We start from the raw sequence: 7,435 nt of genomic DNA, 5'->3' as shown, positions 1-7,435 counted from the left end.
GGGGAGGGGTGGCAGGAGCAGTACCGGCTCAATCAGCAGCAGCCTGAGTCTACAGTCGCTGATGAGTAGCTTCCTTCAGCCGCATAGTGAAGCTACTCATCAGCAGCAGGTGGATGTGGAGCAGGACGTGAACCAGCAGGTGGTGGCTTACCTCGACATGACCCTGCCAACAACCGTTGAAAATCCGCTGGACTTCTGGGCAGCCAAACTCGATTTATGGCCACAACTAGCGGAGTTTGCCCTGGAAAAGCTGTCCTGCCCGGCCAGTAGTGTGCCATCAGAGTGGGTGTTTAGTGCGGCCGGGGCCATAGTCACCCCAAGGCGAACTCGTCTGTCCACTAAAAATGTGGAGAGACTGACGTTTGTCAAGATGAATCAGGGATGGATCAGCCAGGATTTCCAGCCACCAATGACAGATGGGTCTGAGTAGATTGACCATGCTCCTACAACAAAATTTTCTCTATTGTGGTTGGTTATGAAACCCTCTGGGGCAGACCTGGGGATTGTACGGCCCGCTTGACACATACGGCCCTTTGATTGGCTCTGACCGGCCCGCGCTGATTGGGGGACAACTATGCTACCTAATCTGGGGGACATCTATGCTGCCTAATCTGGGGGACAAGTATGCTCCTAATCTGGGGGACATCTATGCTGCCTAATCTGGGGGACAAGTATGCTCCTAATCTGGGTGACATCTATGCTGCCTAATCTGGGGGACAAGTATGCTCCTAATCTGGGGGACATCTATGCTGCCTACTCTGGGGGACATCTATGCTGCCTAATCTGGGTGACATATGTGCTGCCTAATCTGGGGGACAACTATGGTCCCAATCTGGGGGACATCTATGCTGCCTAATCTGGGGGACAACTATGCTCCTAATATGGGGAAAACTGAAGCTTCTGGCATTGGGCCTATAATTTTTTGAAGTTTAGCAGTAGCTAATTACATGCTTAATGCAAATGTCGACATTGATCTTTAAATGTAAGGGGTTATGAAACCCTCTTGGGTACTGCGAATGACTGCTCCAGACTCATTCTGTGTCTTTCACAAACTACTTGCCTCCCTGGTGCCTCAGGCCTTGGGCCTATAATTTTTTGAAGTTTAGCAGTAGCTAAATACATGCTTAATGCAAATGTCAACAATGATCGTTAAATTCTCGGCGCTCTGCCAGGGCCTTCTCCTACCCCGCCTGGGCCGATCCGAGGTCCTCACTAACCAACTCACTAACTAATCCAATCGCTTATAGCGACGGGCGGTGTGTACAAAGGGCAGGGACTTAATAAACGCCAGTTTATGACCCTCACTTACTGGTAATTCCTTGTTTTAAGGTTAAATAATTGCAATCACAGATCCTTATCACGAACTGGTTTCAGCGTGCAACACGCACCTGTCCTTGAAAGATAGAGAGACGCTAATCCGTTCAGTGGAGCGCTAGTGCGGCCCAGGACATCTGAGGCCATAACACACCTGTTATTGCTCGATCTTGCAATTGATCGGGCAAGGTAAGGGGTTTTTAAAGCCTCCTGGGTACTGCTGAGGCCTACTCCTGACTGCTCCTGGTGCAATGTATGGGGTAATTGAACACTCTTGGGTAGTGTTATTGTTAAATTTACTGATAATTTTATCAGTAATAAAATTGAATTTTGCAGAATGCTAACCTTTACACAACGGAACGCTTGTTGCGTGTGATTTTTTTAATGAAAAAAAAATAGATGAAGAGGGATTAATTCTGCTTAATCATTTTTGGCGAATCCTTTTGCCATCTGATTTTTTGGAGACAGATGCACTTACACACATGTAATAATTTTTTTTAACCAAATTTTAAACATTGTGTGGTTTATTACTTTTGAGAAGAATGTCTTTGGGTGGTCCACCATCCTGCATTATAGCGTCTTCTGAACTGCTGTATATGCGCTTGTTTTAACAAAAAGGTATTTTGTCAGACAATTTCGAAAAAAAATTGCGTTTTTTTGGGGTGGATTGTGAAGCCTGGGTGACGGGTGTGTAGTGTGTACTCGTGCATCAGTCAACTCCAGTCTGTGTCCGTTAGGCAATATATGGGTTACTGATGCAGCAGAGGTGGGGCCTTGGTCTTGGAATTTCAATTTAAAAAAAAAAATTAACATATTGTGTGGTTTATTATATTATAGAAGAATGTCTTTGGGTGGTCCACCGTCCTGCATTATAGAGTCTTCTGAACTGCTGTATATGCGCTTGTTTAAAAAAAAAAAAAAAGGTATTTTGTCAGACAATATCGATAAAATTTTGCGCTTTTTGGGGCGGATTGTGAAGCCCGGGTGACGGGTGTCTAGTGTGTACTCGTGCATCAGTCAACTCCAGTCTCCACTCGCGGCAGCTCACCTTTCCGGGAGTTAGCGGGTTACTAGCACCGGTCGATAGAGACACGCTAATCCGTTCAGTGGAGCGCGCCTGCGGCCCCGGAAATCAGAGGGCATAACACACCTGGTATTGCTTGATCTCGCAATTGATCGTGCAAAGGTAGGGGGTTATTAAGGCCTCTTGGGTACTGCTGAGGCCTACTCTTGACTGCTCCTGGTGCAATGTATGGGGTAATTAAACACTCTTGGGTATTTTTTTTATTTTTATTTACTGATAATTTTACTAAAAATTTCATATATTGTGTTGGTTTTGGGGGGGGGGGGGATTTTGAAGCCCTGGTGTGTAGTGTACTAGTGCATCAGCCAACTCCACGCTGTGCCATTCAGCCACTAAATGGCCTCCTCTTGCTGCCAACATGTCCATCCTGTCATTTAGTCACTATATGGTCTCCTGATACTGATGCCACCACCAGGCTCTGTCATTGTGCTGCTGTGCGGCAGTAATTCTAAGAGTGATGCCGGTAATCTGCATGTTATTCTGAATAACAGTATTATTTCACTACCCCAGCACACTCCATATGCGTTTTAGGACACAGCAAAGTGTTCTATACCACTACAGAGGTTGTATGTAGGCTAGAAATAGCCTTTTTTAACATCGATTCGCCGTTAATAAATTCGGACCGAAACAAACTTTTCGGGAAAATTCGAATTTTTGAAAAGTTCGCTCATCTCTAATCATCACCTTATGTGATATCCTATGGGCATATTATCTCTAGATATATAAAATGGGAATAAACCCCGCCCAGTCCTAACCACAACTTTCCCTTGTAAGATACAGTATTAAAATATACTATTTATTAGGAAAACTTAAGTTAAGTTTCCTCGTGGCCAGTATCATTATGTCATATGGAGGAGCAGAGAATTGGATCCCAATAGACTATGCTATATGCAATATGATCATTGCATTGATCCCCATAAGACGCACTCCGTTCAATCTGCAGTAGAAGGGGGTGTGGCTTATAAACTACTGTTACATCTTACAATTGAGACTATATATATATAATAAGCCGGTCTGCTCATAAACATGACATAACTGTCCACATTAAAATGAGGTAACTTAATCAAATAAGAAACCAGTGTATCTTACCGAGAGCACTTCTGGATAAGAGAAAGGTGGCTGCCTGGAGTCCATGGGAATGCTTGTAGTCGTAACTGGTTTAGCAGGGAAGAATGGGCATATGGACTAAAGTATTTCTCCCTGACTCTTCATTGCTCCGCCCCTTCAGGTAGCCTCTAGAATCTTCTGTGATGAAGATGGGGTGCCTCTGTCTCCCTCCGTGTGTGTTGTCCGTCCGTATCTGTCGCTTATGAGTTCCCCCCTGTCCTTCTTGTCCTGCTTTTAGCTTATTCTCTGACTTAAAGATCCGCCCAATCAACAATGTATTATCCAGTGATGACTGGAGGGTGTGTGTATGGAGATCAGGGTAGTGGGTAGTGACATAACATCACAGCTAATCATTAATTATAGCCGGTATATGCTGTATGATTAAATTCACCATAAGGGATAAATATATTTATATCATGGCTACTATATTTTCATAATACGCTATATTATTCCAGATGGATTAATATTATTCATGAATGAATCCATCAGGCAACACCAATTATATTATTGGGCATCCCACACATTATTTAAACACCTGAATACAACATTTAGCTATATAGATGTATACGCAATCATACTAAACGTTATAATGCCACTATTTATCAGTTATTTATATATATTGTTAATAAATATCAATATTGTATAATAGGGCAAGATAGCATATTCATGATACAAAGATCATATTATAAGATCATCTGTTTTTATGAAGACATTATATGTTAGTCTTTAATTCACCATTTTGGCTGACTAAATCTAGTCATTGTATATTGACTTCTCTTCTGGGACAATGTCTGTTTACAGTCCCTCAGTATCACTTTGCTCAATACATATGAGAACCATTGTCTTCAAATCTCAACTAACAGATGTGAAGACTTTCACTATTTGATTCTCCCAGACTCTACCATTGTTTGGTAAAGAACTTATCAATAAACCATTGTCTTTATCAGACCCTTAGTTTCTTTTAGTGTTGCTCGCGAATATTCGCAATTCGAATTTTATTCGCGAATATCGCATATTCGCGAATTCGCGAATATTCGCGAATATAGCGCTATATATTCGTAATTACGAATATTCTTTTTTTTTTTTTTCACAGTACACATCACAGTGATCATCCCTCTCTGCTTCCAGCTTATGTAGTGTAAAGAAGGCTGTAATACTACTGTGTGAGACTGGCGTGCGAATTTTCGCATATGCAAAAATTTGCATATGCTACTTTTCGCATATGCGAATTTTCGCTTATGCTAATTTTTGTATATGCAAATTTTCGCGCACACAAATATTCGCATATGCGAAAATAAAACGGGAATATTACGAATATGCGAATATTCGCGAATATGACGAATATTCGTCCATATATTCGCGAATATTCGCGAATTCGAATATGGCCTATGTCGCTCAACACTAGTTTCTTTACATGTCCCTTAGAAGAGATACACCTTTTCAATCAATGGCCTGAATACACATTTGTAGAGATGGACTTTGGTCTCTCGAAGACTCCATTTAGGCCTTCTGAAAATTCATACAAAATGGTGGATACATGTTATATGAAACATAGTGATTTATATTTGGGGCTTATTAGCACGACACCGTGCATCTTTCCACCTGCACGAGTACCAATATGAGGCAGATGTATTTTTTTCCTGTTTTTTTATTTTTTTATTAAAATTTTATTTACCAGTGAGAAAAGGGATATGATTAAAATTTTTATTAGTCAGTGACTTACAACCCTGGGTCATCTGATCCTGCAGGCATGGGTCAATCCACTCCCTCTCCAAAGTCAGCAGGCATCCTCTGACAACGCCTGCGGGGGGGTCCTGAGATTTCACATGGGCGATCGGCGGTGATTCCGGTCATACGGGTCACGTGTGACCCGATGACCCGGAATTAGAAGGTGAAGGTGTACTATACACCGCCAATCACCTCCTGTTGCTGGGGGTGAGGTGGCGATTCCGTCACCTCCCCAGGAGCGCTGCTATTTGTCGGACGGTCTGACCAATAGTAGCCGGGCAGAGGAGGGGTTAATGTCCCCTTCTCTCAGCTCTGCTCGCCCACAGAGCTCTGTCAGTGGGCAGAGCTAAGAGAAAGAGCCAGGGAGAAAAATCCCCTGACCCCCTAATAGGTCCTCCAGGGTCTGCCGCAGATTTTGCAGTGCGACTTGGGCCCTATTTGTGTTTCAGGGCACTGCATTTCCCCCCCCCCCCTTTTTTTGGGGGGGGGGGCACAGCGTTTTTTTTTATTTTTTTATAATGGTGTGTGATTTTACATACACTACACACTCCCTCACACACAACCCGCCACTGCCCCCCCAAACCCCCCACCCCTCAACACCGTAGAAAAAAGTTCATGGCCCGCCGGGCATTTTCGGCAGAGGAGGCATACGTTTTACTTGCTTCCGACTCTAAATCTGCCAGTGAGGACGAGGAAGATCTTACTTTTCTGTGTTCTTCCTTGTCCCCCTCATCTAGCACTGATGACGAGCCCCCCAGAAGGCGGAAGGAGGAGACGCCAGGCGAGGCCACACACCCCGCATTAAAGTGACCCAGTGGCCAACACCCCAGACAAGCGTACTGTAGCCCACTTCCGGTGAGCCTGTCTGGAGACCCCAAGAGGGATATCAGTTACGGATTCCTGAGTTTGTTGGCGACTCAGAAATCCAGATTGACACGGCTGGATTCACTGAAATAGACTATTTCAGTTATTTTTTCAGTGACGACTTTGTCAATCATATGGTGGAGGAAACAAACTTGTATGCCCAACATTTCATTGCCCACCACCCTGATTCCTTTTTGGCTAAATCCAATGAATGGTACGCTGTTAATGCAGCCGAAATGAGGACATTTTGGGGCCTCGTGCTGCATATGGGCCTGTTCAAAAACCAAGTGTCAGACAGTACTGGAGCGGGGACACCCTCTACCAGAGCCCATCCTTTACACATCCAAAGTCATCAAACCCCTGTGGGGTGTTAAGGCTCACTGTACCCCTTGTTGCGTTCCTTGAGGGGTGTAGTTTCCAAAATAGTATGCCATGTGTTTTTTTTTGCCATTCTGGCACCATAGGGGCTTCCTAAATGTGACATTCCCCCCATATACCATTTCAGAAAAATTTGCTTTCCAAAAGCCAAATGTGACTCCTTCTCTTCTGATGTCCACACATTGGGTATTTACTCAGAAGAGATAGGGTTACAAATTTTGGAGGGCATTTTCTCCTATTACCCCTAGTAAAAATTAAAAATTTGACGATTTTTCATTAAAGTTGGATGTGTAAATTATTTGTTTTCACTAAAATGCTGGTTTTCCCCCAAACACCTGTGGGGTGTTAAGGCTTACTGTACCCCTTGTTACGTTCCTTGAGGGTTGTAGTTTCCAAAATAGTATGCCATGTGTTTTTTTTTTTTTTTTTTTTTTGCTGTTCTGGCACCATAGAGGCTTCTTAAATGCGACATGCCCCCCAAAGACCATTTCAGAAAAACTCACTCTTCAAAATCCCATTGTCACTCCTTCCCTTCTGAGCCCTCTACTGCGCCCGCTGAACACTTGACATACACATATGAGGTATTTCCTTACCCTAGAAAAATTGGGTTACACATTTTGGGGGGATTTCTCTCCCTTTACCCCTTGTAAAAATTCAAAAACTGGGTCTACAAGAACATGTGAGTGTAAAAAATGAAGATTTAGAATTTTCTTCTTCACTTTGCTGCTATTCCTGTGAAACACCTAAAGGGTTAACAAACTTACTGAATGTCATTTTGAATACTTTGAGGGGTGCAGTTTTTATAATGGGGTCATTTATAGGGTATTTCTAATATGAAGACCCTTCAAATCCACTTCAAAACTGAACTGGTCCCTGAAAAATTCAGATTTTGAAAATTTAGTTAAAAATGTGAAAATTGCAGCTGAACTTTGAAGCCCTCTAATGTCTTCCAAAAGTAAA

The sequence above is a fragment of the Hyla sarda genome, chromosome 8 (assembly GCF_029499605.1).
Source record: "Hyla sarda isolate aHylSar1 chromosome 8, aHylSar1.hap1, whole genome shotgun sequence".
Taxonomy (NCBI): Eukaryota; Metazoa; Chordata; class Amphibia; order Anura; family Hylidae; genus Hyla; species Hyla sarda.
The sequence above is the reverse complement of the archived record's forward strand: the minus strand, read 5'-3'. Positions refer to the sequence as shown.